The sequence below is a fragment of the Thamnophis elegans genome, chromosome 15 (genome assembly GCF_009769535.1).
Source record: "Thamnophis elegans isolate rThaEle1 chromosome 15, rThaEle1.pri, whole genome shotgun sequence".
NCBI classification, from domain to species: Eukaryota; Metazoa; Chordata; class Lepidosauria; order Squamata; family Colubridae; genus Thamnophis; species Thamnophis elegans.
The window spans coordinates 3,064,877-3,092,488 of record NC_045555.1 but is presented as its reverse complement, the minus strand read 5'-3'; the positions used below and the strand labels follow the sequence as shown (position 1 = coordinate 3,092,488).

Below are 27,612 nucleotides of genomic sequence, written 5' to 3'. Positions count from 1 at the left end.
AAGTCTGCCCCTATTCCTGGCTACCCCACTTATTGTTTTATTGTTCAGATTTAGCAAAGACACCAATCTGTGCAGCTGATTAAATCTCCAGGTGTTTGGGTGATCCATTTCAACCAACCCCATGGCAAGATAACCAGTGGTCGGGCTCTGATAAGCTTCAATTTCCTGCTTTTTCCTCCATATTTATTATCTTCCTGGGTGTGCTGCAGTGCGTTCTAATTTCCATGAAATCCTCTTAGAAGTCCTGCTACCTGGACTCCCCTTCCGTAGGAGATACAAAATTTATGAAACTTAAAAAGTCCCAATTTGTTTGAAGCGTACAGGTGAGAAGAGGAACGGCTCGTCCCTCGGAGACCAATTAGGAACTGCGGCTGCCGACGCATCTCGGATTAAACATTCAGCCTTGACGTGTTTAATTTGTATTAACCAGTGGGTAAAATAGGGGTTATGAAAGCATGAATTAAAACCCTTTGAAGCTTTCCTTGCATGACATTCTCCAACCCTCACTGTTGCCCCACGCTGCAGAGGCTCTAATACAGGGGTTCTTAAACTACGGCCCACGGGCCAAATACGGCCCATCAAAGCAATTAATCCAGCCCACGCAGGACCACCAGGCTGTCCCTCCCAAATCGCTCCACCTACCTGCCGGCCCCCACCTACTTTCAGGAGAGATTTTAGAGATTTTAGAGATTTTATTAATATTTGTAGGCCGCCCTTTTCCCTGAGGGGACTCAGGGCGGCTCACATAAAATCAGGGGGGGGGAATACAAAACAATGACGAAGACACATATAATAAAAGTAATAAGCAACATACATTCATCATTCGGGAGGGGCGGCTATCCTTGTCCCCAGGCCTGACGGGCTAGCCAGTTCTTAAGGGCTGTGCGGAAGGCCTGGACGGTGGCGAGGGTACGAATCTCCACGGGGAGTTCGTTCCAAAGGGTCGGGGCTACTACTGAGAAGGCCCTCCTCCTTGTGGTTGCCAGCCGGCACTGGCTGGCCGATGGAATACGGAGGAGGCCCAACCTGTGAGATCTAATTGGTCGCAGGGAGGTAATTGGCAGAAGGAGGCCAGGGAAGCCAAAAATGGAATGCGCAGAGGCTTCTGGAGGCCAAAAGTGGGCCTGTTTTTGGGGGGGCCGAGAGGTACTGGAGGCTGGGAAGGCCAAAAACGGGACATTTTGGCCTCCCCAGTCTCCAGAAAGGGAGGGAGGGAGGGAGACACACACAAACACACACACAAAAACAAAACTCCCTCTTAAACGCCCCAAGGCAGCCACATCCCTTCACTAACCTGCTTTCCACCCCCAGGAGCAACACAAATCATAAAGTTTAATTTGTGTGTATGATTTGGACTGCTAAATTGGCCACACCCACCCAGTCACATGACTACCTAGCCACATCTACCCAGCTGGTCCGGGCCCCCCCAACAGTCTGAGGAACCATGAATTGCCCCCCCTGTTTAAAAAGTTTGAAGACCCCTGGTTTACAGCTTAATTCAGTATTTCTCAATCTTGGCCGTTTTCAGACGGGCGGACTTCAAATCCCAGAATTCCCCAGGCAGCTGGGGAATCCTGGGAGTTGAAGTCCACCCGTCTGTAAAACGCCAGGGCCGAGAAGCACTGGCTTGAGGTATCAGGAGTGTCGAACTGCCGAACTTTCTGATCGACAAGCTCAGTGTCTTAGCCACTGAGCTACTACGTCCCATAAATGATCAATAAAAATACGGCAAACGAGGCCATTTCTGGCCAGCTCGGAAGACCGTGGCGAGGTCCCGTTTTTGCCAGGTCAAAAGTACGAGGGCCGCCTAAAACATCTTTCCTGCAGTCAAATCCCTCTTTCCAACCCAAGAAATAAAGCTATTTATGGCTCCCGTGAAAAGAAAGCTCGCTCAACGCACAGACGGGTCCACGCAGCTAAATGCTGGTGTGAAACAATGCCACTGGAATTTGGAAAATTTAAGAAAAGGAAAGCTATTTTCGCTCCGCGGGGCATAATGCGGGGTGGCAACAGGCCTGTAATTTTAGCATTCAGTCTTAGCAGCAAAGAAGAAGAAGAAAAGGGGTAAGGCTGCATCTTTGCAGAGCTGAAGAACAAAAGGAAATCATTGTTTTAAAGAAAGCAAAACTCTTGACTCCAAACTCTGCAATACTTTGCTCAAGCCATCCCAGGGAGCTGAAATGCAGATTGTGCCTGTCTTGTCATATTTTATTCTTAGCCTCTCTCTCTCCAACACGGATTTCTTTTTTTTTTAAACTGGTTTCCAGTTATTACTGGTGTTCTGGTTGCAGGGGAAGGGTGGGGGAGCGTCTCTTAGAGAGAACAAGAGCTTTGGCCAGAAACTGTATATTAGCTGGACAGGAGAGGAAGTAGACAAGGAAAATGTTTTTTTTTGGGGGGGTGGGGGGGAATAGAAGGATTTGACGTGTCTGCATAGCAGAGGTTGTGTAGATGAGCAGCCTGAGCCAAAGGAGGGGGTCAAACGCGTCATGAGTCCCTACGTGCCTGCAACAGATCTTGAGTGCCTTTCTTATCTCCTGCTCATTTCCCTCCACTGTTAGTTGGGCAGATTCTTGTAGAGAGCTTAAGCTTGCAATAAATCTTTATAGTCATTTGAACCACCCAGATCTCCTGATTCCCCCCGGCGCTTGACGGATTATCTCAAGGATGAAACTATGGTTACTAGTGGTTATTGGCCATGTTGACACTTTGGTCGTCTCTAATACTGGTTTGACAAAATTCAGCTGCCAGGACGGATCATATATCTTGAGTGATCACTCTAACTGTGTTATGCCTCATTCAGATGCTTTTCTTCTGGGTTGTGAGACAAAGGACACAAAGAGAGAACACACTTTTCCCCCTTCTTTGGGGGCACAAAACTGTTCCTCTTCTCCCCCTCCCAAAACTGTCTCTTCCAAACCAAACACTCAAAAGATTTCTCTTTTCTTCAGATACCAGGAAGGATTACCAAATCATCCAAGTGATGGCAGGGTAAATCTACAAATTAATATCTCAAATTCAGACTTTTTATCACTGCCCTCTAGTATTTGGAAGCCAAGTCTAGAATTCCAACACAACACTACTAAATTACAGGTAGTCCTTAACTTGCAACTGTTTGTTTATTGCCCATTCGAAGTTACAGCGGCACGGGAAAATGCAAATTTTGACTGTTTTTTTACACTTACTACTGTTGCAGCTCCCCTGTGATCATGTGATCAAAATTCAGTACACTTGGCAACTGGCAGGGACTTATGACGGTTGATGTGTCCTGGGGTCATGGGATCGCCTTTTGGGGACTTCTGACAAGCGAAGTCAACAGGGATTCACTTAACAACCATCTGACTAACTTAGCTGTAGTGATCCACTTAACGACTGTGGCAAGACAGGCCCTAAAATGAGGCAAATCTAATAACAGTCTAGCTTAGCGATGAGAGTTTTTGGCTCAATCGAGTCAAGGACTATTTGTAAACCCCCCACCAGATACAAAGGATGCATTCAACTTGTAGGTGATCCAACTATCCAAAGATCTGGCAGATAAAATATATCCAAAAATGGCATTTTGACCGCATATCATTTGTGGCAACAGAATATGTTTTAAAAAATATAGTGTGTTTAAGAAGAAAGCTAGCTTGCTTTTACATCTCAAGGGGTCACGTAGATGTATTGCAAATTTTGTAAAAATTAACAGAAGAATAAACAGTTGGAAGGGACCTTGGAGGTCTTCTAGCCCAACCTCCTGCTCAAGCACGAGACCTTATACCATTCCAGAGAGGTGGTCTAGGGTCTTTTCCTTGAGCAGGGGGTTGGACTAAAAGACCTCCAAGGTCCCTTACAGATCTATGTCCGGTCTCTTTTTAAAAAAGCCTGAGTGATGGAGCACTCACAACTTCTGAAGGCAACTTCTGTTTCACTGATTTGATTGTTCTCATCCAGTTTCTGACCAGAAGGATAATAGCATCTTCTATGGTCCATTGACTAGGGATGCGTTGGCTCAGTAGCTAAGACGCTGAGCTTGTTGATCAGAAAGGTCAGCAGTTCGAATCCCTAGCACTGCGTAACGGAGTGAGCTCCTATTACTTGTCCCAGCTTCTGCCAACATAGCACTTCGAAAGCACGTAAAAAATGCAAGTAGAAAAATAGGGACCACCTTTGGTGGGAAGGGAACGGCGTTCCGTGCGCCTTCGTCGTTTAAGTCATGCCGGCTACATGACCACGGAGACGTCTGGACAGCGCTGGCTCTTCGGCTTTGAAACGGAGATGAGTCGGGAACAACTCACACATATGTGCAAGGGGAACCTTTACCTTTACCTTATGGGTCCATGGATTATTGCCAACAGTAATCTAGAACTCTCTTTAACACCATCTCAAAAAATAACTACATTAGCAATGGTGCCGTTTGAGTCCCTCTCATCTTCTAGGCGATGATAAAACAAACAAACCAGTCAACTTTCAAAAGTGTTCAACTTTCACTTCAATATTGAAGCTTTTAAGAGCTGTGGAATTCCTCCCCCACCCCAAGCCCGGGAGAAAGAATTGTCTTTGAACAAAGCAGCACTTTTTCAATTCCTTTAAATTTTTCAAAGGGTGTTGAAAGGCCCTGCCAAGAACAACCCAATTCTCCAAATTACTGGTTTGGACCGAGTGTTCCAGTGCAAACGATTTGATGGCACAGCTGCATGTTAGAAGGCTGTTTTGGGTGTTAACGCATGCAGGCAAGGCCTCTACGAAGGCCCCATTTGAATTCAGATTTTGCTCGCCGAAAGGAACTGCTCAATCCGGAAGAGATTTCATGGAAACAATCCAAAACTGAAGTTCAAAAGAGGCAGCCAGCAAGCTTCAGGTTTTGGTGTTATATGACATTCCAGGTACAGGTGTCCAGGCAGGGTATTCTCCATGAAGAGTTTTAAAGGATGGTGCAGGGTTTACAATGCAAAATAAAATGGGGTTTTGTTTAGACAGGGTGGAAGGTAGCAAAATTGGTCTCCGGCAATTTTACATATCCAAAACCAGAGGGGAAGGGTGGATTGCAGCAGGTCAACGGGTGAAATGATAACCCCAAAGAAAGAACTCCCAAACAGCAGCATTCAGAAGAATGTAAAGGAAAAAAGGAGGAGGGAAGCAGGGTGAAAGAAAAGGTATTTGTTCCAAGTAATCAACTGAAGTTTGGACTGTACACCCTTTCATCGTCATCTTTTAAAGACCCCATAAAGACCCTTGCAGGGTGGAGTCTTGGGCAACTGAATGGAGCTGAGTGTTTCCTGGCCAGATGCCCTTCCTGTCACCGATGCAGAGTTTTGTTTGGCAGATCTATTTCTCATTGTGCCCAAGAGAGAGAAATATCTGCCTCTACCTAGGATCGAACTCACAGCCTCCTGATTGTGAGGCGAGAGCTCCACCTCTAGGCCACCACACCACTCTTGGATTGTATATACCGTTTGCTAGGAATAATCCCATAACGTAGTACGAGATGTTGCCAAATGCTAAGACTCGGGTAGAAGGCAAAAGCTTTGATTCAATTTTGGAATGAGGAAGTTGCTTTAGGTTATTGGGTGTTGGCATCTAATTAAATCTGGATGTCTTCACTACAAAAGACGGTTTGGAGAACAGGAGAATTCCAGCCCTATTTTTGGAAAACACCGTTAACACCCAATGTGCGTGTTAACCCTTCGACCCCAATGGGTGAGTTTTTCAGGAGTGAAAATTAACAACTGATACTAGAGTAAAAACCAGGCAGCTTAATAAGGCCAGGTAGCTCTTGGCTTTGTTGTTGTTAGTTGCAAAGTCGTGTCCAACCCATCGCGACCCCATGGTTAACGTTCCTCCAGGCCTTCCTGTCCTCTACCATCCTCTGGAGTCCACTGAAGCTCATACTGACTGCTTCGGTGATTCCATCCAGCCATCTCCTTCTCTGCCGTCCCCTTCTTCTTATGCCCTCCATCGTTTCCAGCATGAGGCTCTTCTCCAGGGAGTCCTTCTTCCTTCTCATTAGGTGGCTAAAGTCTTTGAGTTTCCTCTTCAGGATCTGACCTTCTAAAGAGCAGTCAGGGTGGATCTCTTCTAGGACTGACCAGTTGGATGGCCTTGCAGTCCAAGGGACTCAATGCAGGAGTCTTCTTCTCCAGCACCAGAGTTCAAAGGCCCCCATTCTTTGGCGCTCAGCCTTTCTCATGGTCCAACTTTCACAGCCATTCATGGCAACTGGGAAAACCATCACCTTGATTAGACACATGTTTGTTGGCAAGGTGTTGCCTCTGCTTTTTAGTGTGCTCTCTAGATTTGCCACCGCTTACAACAATTAAATTTAGTGACTATTTGAAGTTACTACAGCACTGAACAAAGTGACTTATGGTTGTGGTTGTAAGTCAAGGACAACCTCTATATGTTTTTTATTGCCTTGAAAGGATACACAGCTGGTTCTGCTATCTGAAAATATTTTGGGGGGCTCAACTCAATGTGTCTCTTGGAAGAAAAGCCACAATTGATTCAGATGATCCCACAGTTCCATTGCGGGTGCCATAAAAATCTAAATGTTTTAAATCTTGGTGGTTTTCTTGCAGATATTTCGTTACCCATCTAGGTAACACCATCAGTGCAAAACCTGCATGCAACCCCAGACATGGTGCCCTTTTCCCCCTTGCACATGTTTAATCGCCGTGATTCATGGTACACGGAGAAACTTTTTCTAACATGAAGGATCCCAAAGGTTAAGGAAAGACACTGAATAGATTATGAGTCCAAAAAAAGAGAGATAATTTTGTATTCCTTTTGAATAACATTCAGACTTATGCCGAGTGGTGGAGCTCTGCCTATTTAAAGTAACACTTCTCCTGAATACAGCTAGTCCTCGACTTACGACCACAACCGAGCCCAAAATCTGTTGCCAACTGGGGCAGTTGTTAAGTGAGTCTTGCCCCATTTTACAACCTTTCTTGCCGTAGTTAAGTAAATTGCTGCGGTGGGTGAGTTAGTCTCATAGTTGTTAAGTGAATCTGGCTTCCCCATTGGCTTTGCTTGTCCGAAGGTGGTCAAAAGGGATCACGTGACCCCAGAGATACTGCAACTGTCATAAAAATGAGTCAGTTACCAAGCGTCCGAATTTGGATCGGGTGAACACGGGGATGCTGCAATGGTCGTTAAGCGTGGGAAATGGTCCTAAGTCACTTCCCCCCCCCCCAGGGCCGCTGTGACTTTGAACTGTCATTAACTGAGCTGTTATAAGCTGAGGACTACCTGTATATGCACCCTCCCAAGAGATGCTGGGGGCAAAGGTATCTAGGCAACCAGTTGGGCTAGCGAGCTCCTAAACAAATATGCACCCAGGTGTATATCCATCCTTCCTTCCCTTGGGGAATTTTCCAGAAGACCCTGTACTTTCACAGGCTAGCTGTTAGTTAGGTTTCCAAAGGTTTTTCCAAAGTGCAGCCCTTTAAACCAAATTCCTCATGGATTTCAAGTTGATTTTGCACATATACATATATACGCAAAATTAGCTTATATATTTATTCATTCTTAAGTGCAGAACTTACTGTTCATTACCTTAATCCCCAGAGCTTTCCTTTGTCAACATCTATCAACCCTCCGGTGAGTTAAAATCCCCAATTAAACTCCCAATGCCTCGCTCCTTGTTTACCATGGGCAGGGAGGAAAAATAGCATGAAAAACAAGATACTAAACCAGCCGTTAGTTCTTCCTAGGCTGGTGAATAACCTCACGTGTTTATTTTCGTTTCCAGAGAGGCGCATGTCATACCTACCTGTTCATCCAGTCTGCAGCTTAAAGTGGTTTATGGGCCTGGTACAAATCCAGGTGTTTTTCTGTTGGGAAACCCGCACGGCTAGAATTGCTACTTCTTCCATTAATTATAATAATAATAATAATAATAATAATAATAATAATAATAATAATAATAATGGTGGAAATACAATCAAGGCCATAAATACCTGGGCAATACCAGTTATAAGATACACAGCTGGTATAGTTAACTGGACACAAGCTGATTTGGACCTTTTGGACCGAAAAACCAGGAAACTAATGACAATGCACTACAGTTTACATCCACGTGGTGATACTGATAGACTGTACCTGCCCCGAAAATCAGGTGGCAGAGGATTATTACAAGTGAAGCAAACAGTTGAAGAAGAAAAACATGCACTGGCTGATTATTTAAAAGAAAGTCAAGAACATCTATTAATCGAAGTAAAGAACAAAAATCTACTGAAGGCCCAACAGACGAAACAAGAATACAGAAAAGATGTGATAAAATCAAGAATGGAGAGTTGGCAGAACAAAGCACTGCATGGCCAATTTCTGGAAAAAATAAAAGATAAAGTGGACAGTGAACAAACTTGGTTATGGCTAACAACAGGTACATTAAAGAAAGAAACAGAGTCACTAATCCTGGCTGCGCAAGAACAAGCTATCCGCACAAATGCCATTAAGGCCAAAATCGAAAAATCCTCTGATGATGCCAAATGCAGACTTTGCAAAGAAGCTGATGAAACTGTTGATCACATACTCAGCTGCTGTAAAAAAATCGCGCAGACTGATTATAAATTGCGGCACAATTCAGTAGCACAAATGATCCATTGGAATTTGTGCAAAAATTATAATATTAAAACAGCAACAAACTGGTGGGAACATCAGCCTGAAAAAGTCACCGAAAATCAGATGGTCAAGATCTTGTGGGATTTCCGTATACAAACCGACAAAATACTGGCGCATAATACACCAGACATCACACTGGTTGAGAAAAATAAGGTCACAATCATAGACATCGCAATACCAGGTGATAGCAGGGTCGCCGAGAAGGAACATGAAAAAATCGCAAGATACCAGGACTTAAAAATCGAAATTCAACGACTATGGCACAAACCAGCAGTGGTAATTCCAGTGGTAATTGGCACACTGGGTGCTATTCCAAAAGCACTGGAATTACATTTAAAACAGTTAAAAATTGACAAAATCACCATCAGTCAAATGCAAAAAGCCGCACTGCTTGGATCTGCACGCATATTACGAAAATACGTTACGACGTCCTAGGCCCCTGGGTGGGGCCCGACTAGTAACCAATGCCAAATCCGGTGAAACAACTGGCCGCTGTGATACAATTGTACAACAACAACAATAATAATAATAATAATCGGGCTTTATCAAGCCCTTCTGAATAACCGTTGTCATAGGATGCAAATTAAGTCAAATACTTTAAAAATATATATGAAGGTTTAAGAAATCAGGTAATATTATTGAAAGCTCAGGAAGAAAAAAGAATTTCTTCGATCAAAGGCAAATTTGAATTCTGTATTTATTATTTATTGATTAGGCCCTTGGGCCATATCAAAGTGCAGAGTTCCAGAAACTATATATCTATCTATATCTATATCTATAAATTTATATATCTATATCTATATAAATGGATGTGTGTATGTTCCAGCATTAACTCTGGAACGCCTCGAGCAATTTCAACCAAACTTGGTACACAGATGAGTTACCCTCTGGAAACAAATACTGTGGGTGTAAAATACCCCTAACACACTCTGGGCTGTGTGTTCTGTTACCATACAGCCTGTTATGCCTTGAAATAGTTTCTACTGTACTGCCGTAAAATGGCTTCTACTGTACAGAGCAGTGAAGTTGCCATGGTAACGGCTGCACAGTACTCCACAAGGAGTCTCCCTCTGGGAAGGGGGAATATCCAACGTTAGAAATTATGTTTGGTCCGGACATTTTCCCCCAATAAATAAATAACTGGGCAACGCCGGGTTATCGGCACTAGCTGATTACTAAAATTTGATCAAAGCAATTTAAAATGGAATTGGATAAAACACAAGATAAAATGAAACTGGAATAAAGTAGTCTAAAATGAAAAATGGCCAATCTGGTTGCAATGATACTAAAGTCCAGCGAAGGGAGTACAATATTAACCCAACATGCTATCCATATTTTGGATTTGGGCTAAGTCGACTATATTGCCTGCTTGCTTAGAAAAGGACACAAAAATATTTATACACACAGAATTAGTATTTATGTTGTCCAAAGCACCTCATATTCATTCTGCAGCCCCGTGGAGTAAATTAGTGTTAGGGTTGGTTGGAGTGACTTATCTTAAATATGTAGTTTTACCATTAGGGTAAGAGCTGTATTAGGGACTTTCCAGCTAATGTTACTAGCAGTTAATAGTTCCTCAGCTTCTAATATTTTAAAGCAAACAAGGGATTTGATTGTTGCTTGTACGGTATATTATGTCATTCTGCACACACACAGAATGTACAGACAAGATTGCATATCCATAAACTGCAATCTTCAGCTTTTTAACCACTCTGTGTTAGCTTCTTTAAGGAACACATTGTTTTATTGGGCCGATTAACAGCATGATAACTAGAATGGGATGAAAGCAATAATGTGTCTGATGCATGGCAAATGAAGAAGGGAACAGAACAGATAAAATGGCATTATTTCCAACAGTAAAGTAATGACTAAGCATTTGAATAACATAAATCTTAACTAACCCACATTGTTGTAAAAATAAACACTTTTTCCCCCTTGGTTACCCGGTTGCAAGGTTTAAAAAAAAATAATAATAAAAAAAAACCCAGAGGAAGGAAACCGGCATGAAATTAACACAGAAAAAAAACACACACCTCACAATCCCTTTCCAGTTTTCATTAGTAATCAGAACAAAAAAGGAAGCCACACCCTGAAGCTTGTACAGTTTGAGACCACACCACATTCACTCAAATCTTTTCTGTGTCATCGCGTGGCTTGGATTTTCTCCACGTTCTGCCGCTCGCTTTCAGCACGCACACTTATTATCATTATCTGATCAAAAAGCACATCGCTGTACTTTTCAGGGAGGGAAACAAGTTTGCATCGTTTGGGCGCAACATTCTCCTACGTCTAGTCGAATGAAAAGAAGGCCAAGGGAGGGCATGATATAGCAGTCTTCCAATATTTGAGGGGGGCTGTCAACCTATTCTCCAAAGGAAGGCAGGAGAAGAAGCAGCAAAGGGTGGAAATTAACCAAGGAGAGAAACAACCTAGAATTAAGGAGAAATTTCCTGAAAGTTTGAACAATTAATCAGTGGAACGAATTGCCTTTGGACATTATGTGTGCTCCAACACTGGATGCTTTCAAGTAGAGACTGGAGTAGAAAATATCCAAGGTCCCTTCCAATTCTGGTATTCTAGTGTTGCCACCACAGAGGCATCTCACATCAGCTTTCCCCAAATATCTCTTCTCTTCATGGCTCCTCACAATAACCCATTAGTGTAGTTGGCTCCATCGCGGGAGGTTTTCCCGAAAAGTATGGGCAACCATTTGTCCAGGATGGTATAAGGAGGTTGAACTAGAAGACCTTCAAGAGTCCTTCAGGCTCTTCAGATTCTATGTCATTCTAAGCAATTCATACAAGAGAGTTACAGACCAAATTCTAGATTGGGAGACATCTAGAGAGAATATAATATAACAGAGCAACTAAACCACAGATCAGCAACCCGCTGCTCTGGAGCCGCATGTGGCTCTTTCGTCCATCCGCTGCGGCTCCGTCGCTGGTCGGCTCCACAATTGATAGGGCTTTCAGTTAGGACAGGTAGAGGAAAAAAGGACGCCGCAGTAGGAGGAGGCTCTATGGTGGGGGAACCATACTTCTGGTCGGCTTCAGAATTGAATGGGGGGGCTTCCAGTTAGGACTTTTGTGTGGCTCTTTTGAGTGTTTAAGGTTGCCAACTCCTGAACTAAACATACAGGCACCTGCCTCTTGCATCATCTTTTAAAACATACATGCGGGCACAGATGCACCGAGGGACGTAAAATGTACAAGAAAACAGGAATCCAGCTGAGAAATACGAAGTTGGATTAAAACTCAAAAATTGTAGAAGCGCCCTTACTGTTTAATTTGTACAGTGAAAAAGAATGCTGGGGTCAGTGCATTGCACTGCTCAATGGCTGGTTAGGAACCACCTCTAAATAGAATTGATATACGTTTGCGTTTTGGGAGGCGTCCTCTGCAGAGATGTGTCTTGAAAGAATCATTATATCAGCTACCAGCATCACGAGGCTGGGAAGCAAATGCCAAAAGCAATAGACTTCATTAATTATTATTTTTTTAAAAGAACTGCACAGAAAGACTCAAAAAAGCGGAAGCAATGTGGGATAAATTGCTTACTTCAACCTCTTGGCTGTGCCAGATGTGGCACAACAGCTGGTTGATTGTGTAGCAAGCGTGGAATATATTTTTTTCTAATTCAACCATTTTTTTAAAAAAATCAGAGCAAAGCTGTTACTGTGGATGTCGGCCATTTTTTTACTAATATTTGGGGATGACACACAATATCTCTCCAAGATTAAGCCACATCCCACTCCCCTTTTCAAGCCCCTCCAGACCATTTCCTTAAATGTCAGACTGTCTGTCTCTACATTTAATGATCGTTTGGTCCCAGAAACTTCAATAAGGTGTGATACCAAGGCCTTTTAGTCTTTCAATAACACACATTTGCGGCCCCTCACTTTGAGGATAAACAGTTCATTGTTACTGAACCCAAGAGCAGGTGAGTATGGTTCTTGTTAGAAGAAATACACACTGGATTTCACTTTTCCTTTTGCCTAAAAAGAAACTTAAAGTTGTAAAGAAGAATCAATCTGAATCAATGTTTTCCCAAACTTGTCAACTTTTAAGATGCGTGGATTTGAACAAGAACATATGGACAACATTAAAGAAGGAGAAAGAGAGTACCAACTGCAATCGACTTCATCCGTTGTGTGTGTTTTATCTACTCAACTCCATTGTGCCAAGTGGCTTTGTAAGCATAGCTCGCACATCACTGTCACCAAAAACTCTACTTCTCATCGACATAAGGCAAAAAAAAAAGGTCCTTAATAACATTTGGAAATAGAATGACATTTTAGTTGTAGTCCCAATGACGCCATCCAAGGTGTCCGCCATTTTGAAATGGAATGGGCTTATGAAGAGAAGAAGTCGGAGAACCTGTAGCTTCCCCTTCCTGTGCGTTATCCACCCAGGGTGAAATGCTACTGGGAAAACAGAAACCACAATGGTGGGAAGATGTTCTTGTGTCATAAGTCGCTAAAGTGAGAAGTCAGGAAAATTATTTTGGACTACTCTATGGATCTCTAAAAGAAAGACGCAACCTAGAAGGAAGGAAGGAAGTTTTCTGACAGTGAAAACAATTAATGAATGGAACAGTTTGCCTCCATGAGTGGTCTATCATTGAAGGTTTTCAAGAAAGGATTGGACCGGGATGATGTAAGGTCTCTGGCCTTGAGCAGGGGGCTGGACTAGAAGACCCCTGAGGTCCCTTCCAGACCTACCGCGTTTCCCCAAAAGTAAGACAGGGTCTTATTTTCCTTAGACCCCCGAAATAAGTGCTTGGCCTTATTTTCAGGGAGGTCTTATTACTTTTGAAGTGCAGGAGGCCCCTTAACCTCAGCCCGTGGCCCGCAGATCAGTTCTGTCTCTGTTTCTGACACACTCTCGCCAGCCCTAGTGTTGCTGTGGCTGACGCTCTTTTTGCGGCTGCCACTAAGAGAAGGGGTGTGGTAACTAGGGTTTGAGGGATTGGCCTCGGTGAGGCCGTTCTGTATGGGTGGCAGGTACATGTGGGGTGCGTGGGGCATGTTGCCCCCCTCCCCTAGGAAATGGCAAGAACCGGCTGCACATGTGTTCAAGTATTTTAGGGGAGGGCTTATTTTAGCATTCAAAAGCCCGACTGGGCTTATTATCTGGGGAGGTCTTATTTTTGGGAAAACAGGGTATGATTCTGTGTTCTATTAGTTTCCATGCAATGGCTCTTAGGTAATCTGGCATGTTCTGAAGACAACACTTCACCCCTTCGGTCAATCTGAGATATCTTTCTCTTGATTGCAAGGGAAACCCCTCCCCCCCAAGCGATTAAAAGAAATGCAGGCGCCAAAAACACTCCCCCCCCCCCAACACCCTCATTTGTTCGAGGGAATTTTTCTGGAGCCTCTGAAAGAGGTGAACCGGGCAGCCCAGCCAGGAGGCTCGCCATTTATGGGAATGGCCCTGTTCTTGTAAGAAATGAAACATCCTGTGTTTATGCAACTGGTGGAAGTATTTTGGAAGGAAGGGGCAAGGCGCGGGAAGGGAGAGGTTTACTCAATGCTGAGTTGAAAAGCTGAGTTTTTACCCTTTTATTAATACACTCTGTGCAAAACCGATGAAGGCAGTTGGGTAACATTCGTGCAAGGGGTGGGTGGGAAACAGATGAAAAGCCCTCCTAATGGGTTAAACCCATGCTTTTAAAAGAGTCCAATTTTCTTATTTCAGGTTGGCCTCCTGTGAAGGTTTGAACCAGAGTTAAGATGAGAAATGCTGGATAACATCTGCCACAGGTTTGCCTATAGGATAGCTGCCCTGCCATCTGTAAATATAGAATAATTAAAAGAATAGAGGTGATTTGGGCCCCTTCTTGTAGAGTAATTAGAATTTAAGGTGATGTACAGAGGCTGTAGAACATTATAATTGACAACTGATATCAGGAAGTGCTGGGGGCAATTGTGTTTAATTTTTATAGGCAGATTATCTCTATATTCTATGTGCTAAGTGCAGGCTTTATTATTATCACAGCTTATCAGTTCTAGTTTTAATTATTTGTGAAATCTGCACTCTTGTCTTTTGAGGAACAGGTCTTATAATTTTATGGAGAGAATGGGTTTTTTTTTTCTCCCTCAAATCCTTAAAACTTCAAAATCTGCATCCTAAATCCGAATTGTGATTATTAGCATTTTAGACATTTTACTGGATAATGAGAAGGGGAGGGAGAAGGGAAGTTAAATGAATTTAGTTTAAATTAATAGAAACAATCCAAATGGCTAATAAGGCTGTCCAAATAATAAATGCTCATCCAACTATTTAAAAAAGAGATAAATTCTTCACACCCTGGTACAATGGACTAACAATGGGTGCCCTCCCAGCTTCATAGAATTTTTTTGGGGGGAGGGGGGGTGAAATTATAAGTGCATGTATCATATTTTCCCTGTCCTGTTTTGCAAAAGCAAAGCTGTAACATTCGTAGGAACTATGAAGCAATGCAAAAGGAATTTTGTTTCCCAGAGTAAAATTTAACACATGAAATAAATTCTATTTAAAAGGTAAAGCACTTGATGTGAACTGATAGGAATCTCTTTTGAGGACACCTCTAACAATTACTGAACCAACAGGCATATCTGTGAAATTTGAAATAACTCCTCCTTCCATGCTACTCAATTATGTTGATGTTACTAATCAGATTGCTCCTATTAAAAAATAATAATTCAGGATCTGTAAAAGAAGTGCCATCAAATCTTCCAACCTTGTTTTATGATTACATTTCTGGGAGGGGGGGGGAAATAGGAAGCATATTTTAACATTTGTTCGGCTTTTTTTTTAAGCAATTGTATAATCTCCAAAACATGAGAATAATAATTCTTGGGAATTTAATAATTCTTGGGAATTTCAACCTAGTGCCTGCATGTATTTTTTGGCTCATTGTTGATTCCAGCTCAATTTTTATTGCATCTGTTGCTGATAAACTACCTTTCTGTGTGGAAAATAATTTACTGTTTTGGAACCTGAATGATGCAATGTTAGGTAACTGTGTTTCTCCTCCCTTCAACTAAAGACATTCACTGCTAATCAGAAGGAAGGAAATGATGTTTGTCAGAGTATCATAGAGTTTTAAGGAGAGGCCTTTTAAGTCTTGGTGGCCAACACCACGAAGGATATCCCAGACTAAAATATCCCAGATCGATGGAGGTTTTTCCGGAAGTCTTCCATCAACCATCTCTCTTGGATCTTTAGACATTTGATTTTAGGATTTGAGAAGTGGATAGTTTCCCACTTAAATCAAACGATGGCCCCTTCCTGATGTGGACTACAACTCCCAGAATTCCTGAGCCAGCCATGGGAATTGAAGTCCACCAGTGACAAAAGGGCCATCATTTCCTCCCCCCCCCCCTTAGGTTTACCACCCTCAAAGCCAAGTTGGTTCTGCTTTCACATGCTCACATGTGCACACTTAACACAGAAGCCTTCTGCATGACAGGAAGCTGAGAATTGGGAACACCTGCTCTAAACAGGAAGTGGCTTGCAGGGTTTGCCAGCTAGGCCATGCTAAGCTTTTCTCCCTTTCCCTATTCTCGGTTGTTAGCCCCCTAATTTGCACTTGTCTTGGATAATGCAAATGGGTTTCACGCTAGAATAAAGTGGAGTCCAGTGCTCACTGCATAATGTGGCTTCCATGCTTTATTCTGTGGGGCTCTCTTGGTTTTTACTAACCCTGATGATGTTACCTAGTTGGGTAATGAAATGTCTGCAAGGAAACGACCAAGCTCAGAGAGAGCATGAAGGACTCAGTCCTGAGCTACAGATATTCTACGCTTTATCCTGTTTATATGACCCCCCCGATGCTTTGGGAGGGATAAAACTGAGTAGGAATCATTGAACAATGAGGGGATTTTCATATTCACGTTTTTACATTCTCACATCTAAAGAAAATATATCTGTGATACAAAATGCTATCAAACTGGTAAAGACTTTAGAACATGACAAATCCCAACAACTTCCATCAATACCTAGTTTCCGAGGAGTTTATCAACCATTAATCATTTTCCTGGATTCATAGTTATAATTTTCTTTTTTTTTTCATGTATCACAAGAGTCACTTATTTAAGAAGTCATTTATTTAAGAAGGCTGGGCCTTCTTAATAATAATAAACACTCAAACCTGAAGGATAGATTATAATGCATGCTATCTAGTCTACAAAAATACCTCGGATCATATCTTGATATTTCCAAGCAACATTGAGAAAGCATCCTTTTTAAAAATCCCAAGAGAACGGCTACCAATCAGAACCACCAAGGCTGAGCTAGCGACCAATAGCTTTTGTGTATGTAAAGATGTTTCCCATAACACAACCTATTGGATGAACCATGCAATATTGTGTTGTGTGCGTATAAAGAAGTGAACACACACATACCCAAGGCACTTCGCATATTTTTAGCATCCTATGTGATGGGCAAAAGTGAAAAAGGAAATTAATCCCAGGAATGGTGCTGTTGCTAATTTGTATATTTGAGGGAGCTGAATAATAATAATAATTATAATAGTAACATCATATATTTTAAGAAAGTACTTGGTTGATATCTAGAATGCTGGCAGCAACCCGTATCAACCATTAGCACCAGTCAATGGTATTTGTGATGCATTTTTGGATGTTCAGGTGACTGAGTTTCATGTTTAATGAATAAAGTATATACTACTAATAATAATAACAATAACAACAACAACAACATATATTTTAAGAAGGTACTTGGTGGATACCTAGGATGCTGGCAGCAACCCATATCAACCATTAGTACCAGTCAATAGAATTTGTGATGCATTTTTGAATGTTCAGTTGGCTGAGTTTCATGTTTAATGAATAAAGTACAATAACAACAACAGCAGCAACAAATTCTTATTTCAGGAGGGGGGGGGAATCTGATATTTATCTAAACATTCATATCTGCTCCTCTATCTGCCCAAATTCTAGACAATCTTTCTTTTCTCCAAGTTATCCACTGAAATTTGCAAAAGATGGGGAAAGTATCATGGGAAAAAACCTGAAATCTCTATTCCTCTGGCCCCAAACATCCATTTGGTCAAAGAATGCTGACTTTAACCTAGCTTTAAAAAAAAAAATACCGTATGCCTTGCTTTGCATAGTTTAACTTGGTAGCCCAACTTAATTAAAAGTCAGACATACTTTCAGTTCCATTCTGTGATCCAAACTAAGACAGGTCCCCCCCCCCTCACTTATGGACAGTTCTATATAATCCTTGTTCAAGGTGAAGACATAGGCAAAAGCAATTTTTAAAAAACCATTCTTTAAAAAAAAAACTTGTATCAAAAGGTGCAGATCTTCTTCCTTCCAGACTGCTAGGGGGAGAAATAAAATCTGAATTTCCCACCTAACCTCTCTGAACCTCATGCGGGGGTGGGGACAAATTGGAAAACCAAAAATCGCACCGCCCACGGTCAGATAAAATATGAACTCATCTTTTCATACAACGTGCCTTCAAGCCACTAGCGACAAAATTGTTGTTCTAACTTGCAGATCAGTTGATAATGGAATTAGCTTATCTTGATATGCGTCTTCTTATTAAGACGGGGTGGTTTTTGGGTCAATATTGTATTGTCAATTTTTTAAAAAATTGTATTTTTGGAGTATAAGATGCACCAGGGTATAAGACGCAGCAAGGTTTTGAAGAGGAAAATTTTAAAAAAATTTACACTCTGCAAACTTCCCAAAATGGCCCTTTTTTTGCAAAAACGGGCCCTTTTTTTTTCCAAAAAAGGGCATGAATGGCCCTTAGGCAGCTTGTAGCGTGCTCCTGGGGGGTGGGGTGGGGGAAAAAAGCAAAAAACAGCCCATTTTTCATGAAAACAGGCCCGTTTTTTGTCAAAAAAGGGGCATGGACAGCTTTTAGGAAGCTTATAGAGTGCTGGGGGTGCTGGGGGTGAAAAACGGGCCGTTTCTCTCTCATTTCTTCCCTCCCCAGCCCCCAGGAGCACTCTGGAAGCCTCCTAAAGGCTATGCATGGCCATTTTGGGGAAGGGGCAGAGTTTCAGGAGGCAAAAAAATCTGTATTCAGTGTATAAGACACACCCAGATTTTCAGCCTCTTTTTTGAGGGAAAAAGGTGCATCTTATACTCCAAAAAATACGGTATCTAGAGTCAAAAGGCTAATAGATAATCAAAAATTATCTGGAGCAAAAATGGTTTTTTTCTTCTGCTACCAATGGGGACATTGTCTTCAACTGGTAGGCCAGGCAAGCACAGGTAGTCTCCTCAACTTATGACCATAATTTAACCCAACAATTCTGTTGGCAAGTGAAACGTGAAGCAAATGTGCCCCATTTTACAAGGCTTTCCTTGCCACCGTTGTTAAGTGAATCACTGCAGTTGCTAAGTGAATCTGGTTTCCCCGCTGACCTTGCTTATAAGGTCACAAAAGGTGGATCACATGACCCCCAGGACAGTGCAACCGTCAGAAATGAGTCCGTTGCCAACTGATCATATGACCATGGGAATATTGTAATGGCCAAAAAACAGTCATAAGTCACTTTTTCTCCAGTGTCATCGTAACTTTGAACGGCCACTAAGTCAAAACTGTTATAAATCAAGGACCGCCTGTGCAAGACATCCGTCTATGAGACTCAAATGAGCCAACAACTAAGAGGGATTCTATAAATTCTACCCTAGAAATTGGAGTTATTTTCCCAGCCTTTCTCAACCAGGGCAGATGATGTGTGGACTTCAACTCCCAGAATTCCCCAGCTGGCAGGCCTCGGCAGGGAAGACTCCCAAATTAGTCATTTCCCTAGCTTATTTCTTTAAAAAAAATGCTAGCTGGCCAACAAAGGAAAATGAGATGGGGGTTTTACTAGAGAGGTGTGGTGTGTGTGTGTGTGTGTGTGTTGGAATGGGATTGTGGCCAGCCAAATGCACGGTTGCTTTGGGGGGGGGAAGTCAAGAGAGACTCTCAATCCACGCCTCTCTTCTTCTTTCTCTGCAGCCGGACATAATTCTCTTTGCTTCCTTTCAAAAGAGCAGTGATTCCAAGAAGCCAGGAAATCATGAGCTCAACGGCCAATGTTGTCGTCTTCATTTTGTTACCTCTGTCCCAATTCCGCAGCGCGGATCAAGCCGCAGAAGCTCCTCTTTGTGTTTCTCAATATTTGAGCCCCTTGAAGGCGTGCGGACTTCGACTCCCAGAATTCCCCAGCCCTGGGGAATTCTGGGAGTTGAAGTCCCACATGCCTTCAAGTGGAGGCGGGTGTGTGTGTCGAGAAACACCGGCATAAACAATCATTGCCAGCTTTGGGTCACGATGACAGAGTCAAGCTTGGAGCTGATATAATATGATCCTGGACAGGCCTTCAACTTAATAAAGAGAATAAAATCCAAGGGCAGTTTTTTTCCCTTCTCTTAATCTCTAGTCACATATTCTCTTCTAATAGGAGACTTTTTCTTATTTATAATGGTAGGCTAGTCTTTGGGCGAGTCATGATTTTGATCTTTTATCATCCAAGAAATTCATTTGGGGATTTCTCTTTCAACAAAGCCTCTCCTGAATTACCACACATTTATTTTTCTTCCTGCCTGCCTCTATCATTTTTCTCCCCCTCTTTTTTCCTATCTCCTTCCTCTCTCCCTTTCTTTTCTCTTTCCTTCCTTTCTCTCCCTTTCCCCTCTTTCCTTTCTTCTTCCTTCCTCCCTTTCCTCTTTCCTTTCTCCTTCCTTCATTCCTCCCTTTCCCCTCTCCATCCTTTCTCCCTTCCTTTCCCCTCTTTCCTTTCTCCTCCCTTCCCCCTCCTTCCTTTCTCCCTCCCTTTCCCCTCTTTCCTTCCTTTCCCCTCTCCATCCTTCCTCCCTCCCCTTCACCTTTCCTTTCTCCTTCCTTCCTTCCTTTCCCCTCTTTACTATCTCCTTCCTTCCTCCCTCCCTTTCCCCTCTCCATCCTTTCTCCCTCCCTTTCCCCTCTTACCTTCGTCCCTTCTTTTCCCCTTTCCTCTCTCTTTCCTTCCTCACTCCCTTTCCCCTTTCCTATCTCCTTTCTTCCTCCCTCCCTTTCCCCTTCCCTTCCTTTCTCCTCCTTTCATCATTTTCCAATCTTCCTCTCATTTCTTTCCCTTCCTTCTTTTCTTTATCTTCCTCTTCCTTTCTCCTTTGTTCTCTCCTTCCCTCTCTTCCTGTTGCCTACTGCCCTTCTATTTAGAATCCACTTGTAACAACCACTTCAGTAGTACCCACATAAAAACAATTCAACACTCAAAATATTAAAAGCCAGCTGCTCTGAAGTTGCTTCAAAATGTTCTCAAGGTAATGGCTGTCTGAAGCACATGCCTCTTTAATTCCCATTATCCCTTTTACTTCCTGGTGGAGTGAATAATATGGAGGATTCTGCCCCCCCCTTTTCCCCTGCAAAAATCATAACTCTGCTATCCCAGATTTTCCATCCTCTTTTTTTTCCTCCCCGTCTCTCTCTCAGACCAGCATTAGCAGTACTCTGAAAACAATCCACAACGCCACACAGCTACATCTGGATATTAAAATTGAGAATATCAATTACCAATCCATTAAAGCAAAGCCAAAATCCATGGACAGTAAGAATTTAATCCTATTCAGGGACTGAAATCTGAGCCAATTGAAACAGACAGGCAAGGAAATCTACAGGGCTTTGGAGAAGCATGATTATTTGGCCAAAAAAAGTTCTCACAAGGAGAGACAGAGACAGAGAGAGAGGGGAGAGAAATGGGTGGGGGGTGGGTAGACATTATTAATGAAACCAATTGCATTACATGGGTAGTAACTGAATCAGGCATCTGAAGAACAGGCAATTTTCAAAAACCCAACTTCTAGATCTCTTCACAATCTCTTCCCCGGGCCCTGAGCTTGAAAAATTGTATTTCCCCCCACCCCCACCTCGAAGTTTGCTATTCATGCAATGAGGAACTAACTTCCTGGTGTTTTACAAAGCTGGTTGCTGACTGTCAGCTGTCACTCCTTAAAGGGAAGGACTGCCTGCAGAATAAACACCACAGCCTATTTATTGTTCATTTAGTCCCCCCCCCGCAACCCCCCAAAATATGTACCCAACCCAACTCTCTTGCTTTCCTTTTTTAATCTAGCACAATTCCGACCCATTAGGTTAGAGAGACAACCTTCTGTTGCAAAGCATTGTTCAATTAGATTTTTTTAACACAGGCAATTGTACACAATTGTATGTTGGACACTGCTTGCTGCAAGCTGACCAAAGAGCTACAGAAAAAAAAAAAATAGGAAGAAAGTCGTGCACATCGGGGACCCACAACATTAGGTTGTGCCTGGGCCTAGATGGCCAAAACCAGGAAGATAGAAAATACGAAGATATGCATGTAGACATTGTATTGACAATGCAAAGTACACTTCAATCAATAAGTACTGGAGAGAAAAAGAAAGAGAAACAGTAAACCCGATTCCAAACTCAAATCTAATAAAAGGAGTTTTTTTAATCAATGCTTCTCTCCTACTGATCCGTAATGTTTCAGAACCTACGGTAAAATATTTGGTTAACTGAACTTGAAAACGATTTATGTCATTAAAAGCTGTGTTAACGCATGTCTAATCTGTTTCATATTTAAACAGGAGATCAAACTACAATAAAATAAATATTCAACCGTATCTAAATTATTCCAGAAATGCTTGATTATTTTAAGCCTTCTTTTTTTAAAACAAAAAACAAGAAAACATTGCCTTTGTTTATATTGCTTCAATTAGATGAGTTTTGCCTTTGCTGACTGTTTGGCTACAGCACTATTAAAAGTTCAGGATTTAGATTTACTAAATAAACATTTATTTTGTCTTAATGAATCTTCAGATATAAGCTGGGAATCCCAACCCATACAATTGTAATAGTTGGATTTTTAAATTAAGACTATCAATTCCATTCCACCTGTCATTCTTCCAAAGTATTCAGGGCAGCAATATAAACCCAATCATCAGATAAAGGCAGAATATTTTGGAATAGTTTTTGTTTAAACTCTGTTGTTGACACTTAAGTCCAATAATAGTAATTTGGGCTTTATTTTAAGCAGATAAGGCCCCACTGAATTTAATGGTTTCCCAATAAAGCAACAGATCAAATATGATTTGGGGAAAGTGACCAAAACAAGATTTTTAGCTACCAAAATTTATTTTATGGGATAATTTCAGGTAAACTGCTGTTTACAGAAACATTACTGGCAGGAGATTTTTTTTTTTTTTTTTACAGATGTACAAATGGTTTACACAAAACCAAGGTAGCCTTTACAAAATAAATAAATCAGAACCTTTTGGTAAAGGGATACTTGGGTCTAATCTTCCTACCATCCTTCATCCTTTGATCTGTTATCCAGTCTGTAACAATTTTAGTCAATTACTCCACCCAATAACCTATGGCTAATAAAAAACTGGGAAGGGGGGGGGGAGGGAAAATGAAAGTTTTTTTAAAAAAAAAAACAACATAACAAAACACAACCAGAGCATTTGTCAATTCCCAATCAAAGCACTATCTGTCAATGATGGGGGAGGGAAATCAAAGTTAAAGAAAACTCTCTCCAGCTGCGAGATTGAAAGCTTGGCAGAGAAGCGGCCAAGAGATGCCGGGGAGTTGCAAAACGCAGAGAGAGGAGGCTTCCTGCAAACGCCATCTTGTTGCAGTTGCCCGGTTCCAAGCACAAAACATCCATTCATTTCCAGAAAAGAAAAAAAAGAAAAAAATGGGGGAAGAGAGGAAAAGAAAAGGGGGAAAAAAAAACCATGGGCGAGGGTATGTAAAGCACACGCATCCTGACGTGCGGAGACTGAAACGTCGTTCAATTCTTCCTCTCCAAAAATAAAATAAATCACAGAAAGGAGAGAACAAGCTAAGATGCAACTAGGTGCTTTATTTACAAGCTTGGGTAGGTCAGGAAAGCATCACAAAAAAGTGTCACAGCCCTTTTTTTCGGGTTGCACACTCAAAAGACCCAGGAAAAAAAGGAAGAGGAGGAGGAGGAATTGAGGGTTCAATTAAAGGGGAGGGGGTTCTAGGTTTCCTTCCCACCCCCGGATCCCGAAAAGCTGCCAGCCACCTGCTGGCTCCCATTTTTTTCAGGAAGGCTTTAAAATAGAAAAATGGCAAAAGAAACACCTGCATGTCTAAAGCAGCGAAGAGGCGATCCCAGGACTTCTCAATCTTTCTACATAAAGAGATGGTGGTGAAAAGATCACACACATTAAATTTTTAGCTAATTGTCAGAAATGACAAATGGGCAGCCTGGGCCAGGGCTGTAGATCATTGCCGTTTTCTCCTTGGCGTTTCTTTAATAAAGAAATCTGTTTTCCTTTCAGATTGACCGTTTCTTTAAAGCCATGCAAAACTCCCAGCCTTTTTTTCTCCCCACCCCTCATTTTAAAAAGCTGGAGCTTTTTTTTTTTTTAAACCAGACCCTGCTACCCCTCCCAAAAGCCACCTTCCCGAATTTGCACTGCCACTTAAAAAAAAACAACAGAAAAGCCTTAAAAAAAACAACAACGAGCCTTCCGCATCCCCTTAGCAACCAACAAGAGCTGAAACGCTGATGGCAAAAAATAATAATAATTACACAATGCCTATCAAAACAGAGAAGCAGCAACTTTAAACAAGGATTTTTTTTAAAAAAAAAAGACAGTTAAAATTGCACAATTAAGACAGCAACAAAAACACTGTTTCTCACCCCCTCTGCGCCCCCCCCCCACAAAGCATTTTTTTCCTACCATGGGAAGAGAGGAAGCAGCAACATTTCCATTTTTTTGTTCCTTCAGCCAAAACTTAAGAACAGTGCTCTGGTTTCAGTTCCTTTTCAAGCAATCAAATCTTCCACCATTATACCAAATGCAGATAATACTCTGGAAAATCTCTTCCAAGCATCTCTTTTTTCCTCTGCGCTCCCCCTCCCCTGTGGTTTGGCACCTCTTCCTTCCCACTTTTCCTGCCTTTTCAAAGGGCAGAAAAGACCCTCCCCTCTTTCTCCCCCCCCCTCCTATCTCTGCCTACTCCCCTTTCCCTGATGCTCCGAAATGGGTGGGACAGTGATGATGGAGACAATGAAAAAAAGGGGGTGGCCTGGGCGGTGTGGATTTCTTGATTTCCCTATGTCAGCAATCTGGGGAGGGGGGGAAAAGGTTGGTCTTCGTTTCCCCCCTCTCCCTAGAAGGAAAGAAGGGATCCGAGAGGACCACAATTCTGAGATTTTACGGGGAGGAGAGAGAGCAAAATGGAGGGGAACTGGTTAGAGAAAGGATGTTCAAGGGTTGCTTCTGTGTTTTGGGGGGGGGGGGGTTGAAAAGGGGAAGAAAAGCAGAAGTAGCAGGAGGGGGGGAAAGAGAAAAATGGCCAAAGGGAGGAAAAGACATGGTGGCGGCCAGAGAAGAGGGGAAAAACAGGAAAGGAGGGGGGAAGAAGAGAAAGAAAGAACATTTTAGTCACCCAGGGAGGAGGGAGGGAGGCTTTAAAAAAAAAAGGAACAGGGAATTAAAAATGAAAGAAGACAATCTCTTGGGGTGGAAAGAGAGCAAAGGATAGGAAGGGGAGGTGGGCCTGAAGGAGAAGGGAGAGCCCCCTTTTTTAAAAACATAAAAATAAAAAATAAAATAAAATTAGGGGAGCATGATTTGGCTAAAATGAGAGTGGGGGTGGGTGTCTGGCTGGTGGATTTCCATAAGGAGACGCCCTCTCCAGAAAAAAGGACAAGGCATATATATATATATATATATATATATATATATATATATATATATATATATATATATATATATATATATATATATATATATATATATATATATATATATATATAAAATTTCAAAGGGCAGGATTGAAGTCTGTTAAAAATGAAGAAATGAAATTAATTATGGTTGGTAGTCCAGAGGGGGGAACAATTTGGGGTCATTGGGGGAGAGGGCAAAAGATGGGAGGAGGAAAAGGGGCCCCTAGTTATAGGTCTTGATCAGATCATGGGGAGGCAGTGATGGGATCTGGTGGGAGCACTTTAGTCCATATATTTAGTCCATGCTTTGGTCCAGATAAAGATAGAAAGATATAGATAGATAGATGATAGCTAGATAGATGGATGGATGGATGGATGATAGACAGATAGATAGATTCCTATATAATACATACACATACATATAGTCCATAGATTAGCATCTGATTTATTAAATAGATCACAGACGAATATCAGCCTAGATGCTAAGCTGACCCAAGCATCGTTTTAGGGGTTTTTGGGGGGGAGGAGTTGTTGCGTTTTTGGAAATAAAGAGGGAAAATAACTGATTAATTGAAATTGATCAACTGAAATTAATCCAGCTTGCATTTCAATGTGAGGGAGCTTTGGGGAGGAAGAGAGGCGGATTGAACCAGAGGAAAAGAAAAATAAATAACCCTGGATGATGATGATATTATTATTATTGTTTCTTTTATTCATTAAGCATGAAACTCAGTCAAATGAACATTTAAAAATGTGTCACAAATTTCATTATTATTATTATATCTTTTATTCATTAAACATGAAACTGAGTCAACTGAATTATTATAATGTATATTATATAAATATAACATATTATATCATATATATTACATTATATTATATCATATATGTTATATCATATATGTTATATCATATATTATATCATATATCATATTATATCATTGTAATTATTATTTTCCAGGAAGAAATGGGGGGGGGTTTTTCCAACAGAGATGCAGTGCCTGGGATTCAATGGGGGGAAAGGGGGGTTTCCTTGAGGTCCAAATTGGGGGGAGGGGAAAGGAAGGGGGGAGGGCAGGAGCGGGCGCTTGAATTGGGGGGGGGGAGGAAGGAGTGGGGGGGGGGGCAAAATGGCCTAAGGTTTTTTGAGGCTGGCTGGGAGATTATTATGGGATTTCCAGGGGGGTGCAAGGGGAGAGGAATGAATGGGGCCAAGGGCTTATTATGGGATGGGGGAGGCAGACTGAGGGGGGGTGAGAGGAGGAAAGACCCCTGCTTTGAGGGGAGGGGGAAATGGGGGTCTGGGGGCGCTGCGCTGAGGGAAGAGAAGCGATATTATGGGATGGGGGTGCTATATAATGTCAACCTCCCCCCCCACAACGTCCTTTCCCTCCAGTCTCACCTTCCTGGGCGGCCGCTGCTCTTCCTCCTCCTCCTCTTCCTCCTCCTTTCTCCTCAGGCGCCCCCGGGCGACCCCCGCCGGCCCGGCTGCCCGGCCGCGGGCGACCTTCTCCCGGCTCTCCCCGTCCGCCTCCGGGGCGACGTCGAAGCAGAAGAAGACGAAGGGGGGAGAAGGCGGCGAGGCGGGAGGCCGAGGAGGCCGCTGGCCCCGGCCGAGACCCCCGCCGGGGGAAAGAACGAGGGCGGCGGCCGCGGCAAGCACCGCAACTACGGCGCGCGCGGGCGGGTGGGGGGTAATAAGAGAGAGAGAGAGAGAGAGAAAAGAGACGACGACGGGAGCCCCGCTGAGGAGGAAAAGACGCTCGGGCGGGCACGTTCGGGGGGCGCCGTCCGTCCGGTCTGCCGGTCCGCGCGCGCAGTCCTCACGGTCGTCGAGGCGGTGGTGGTGTGAGGAGGGCGGGGGGAGACGAGGAAGACGGAAGAGCCGCGAGAGGGTTTGAGGGACGAGAAAAAAAAAAGAGAGAGAGAGAGCGGAGGCAGCAGCGGCGTCTCGCCTGGGCGCGGCAGGCAGGCAGGCAGGCAGGCAGGCAAACAGGCGGGCGGGGTGAGTTGGGCGGGGAGGGAGGAGGAGTGGGGGGGGGAGGGCGTTCCCGGCCTGGCGCGCAGGCGCAGGCCCCGCCCCTGCGGCCGCGGCCGGGAAACCCCGCCGGCGGCCCAACCTCTCGGGCCTCGGCTTTTTCTCCTCAGCTGACTCGACGCCCTGAGGGGACGGGAGCCGGTTCCCCGGCCTGAGGGACCGGAGGGGGGGGGGAATAACGGCTGATGTGGATACGGAGCCGTCTGTGCCTTGGTTTTTTGTGTGTGTGCCTGTGCTTCTAGATAGACGTGTGCGCGCTGACATGC

At 43.0% G+C, this 27,612-nt stretch overlaps 1 protein-coding gene across 1 annotated transcript in view; it reads right to left on the bottom strand.

The window, feature by feature from the left end:
* GNB1 (G protein subunit beta 1) overlaps window positions 1–27,321 on the bottom strand; it is a 56,998-nt gene extending 29,677 nt beyond the window's left edge. The window contains exon 1 of the mRNA XM_032231880.1: window positions 26,711–27,321. The gene's annotated coding sequence lies outside the window, so the exon portion shown is untranslated. The remainder of the gene's footprint in view (window positions 1–26,710) is intronic.
* Between the last annotated feature and the right edge of the window lie 291 nt (window positions 27,322–27,612).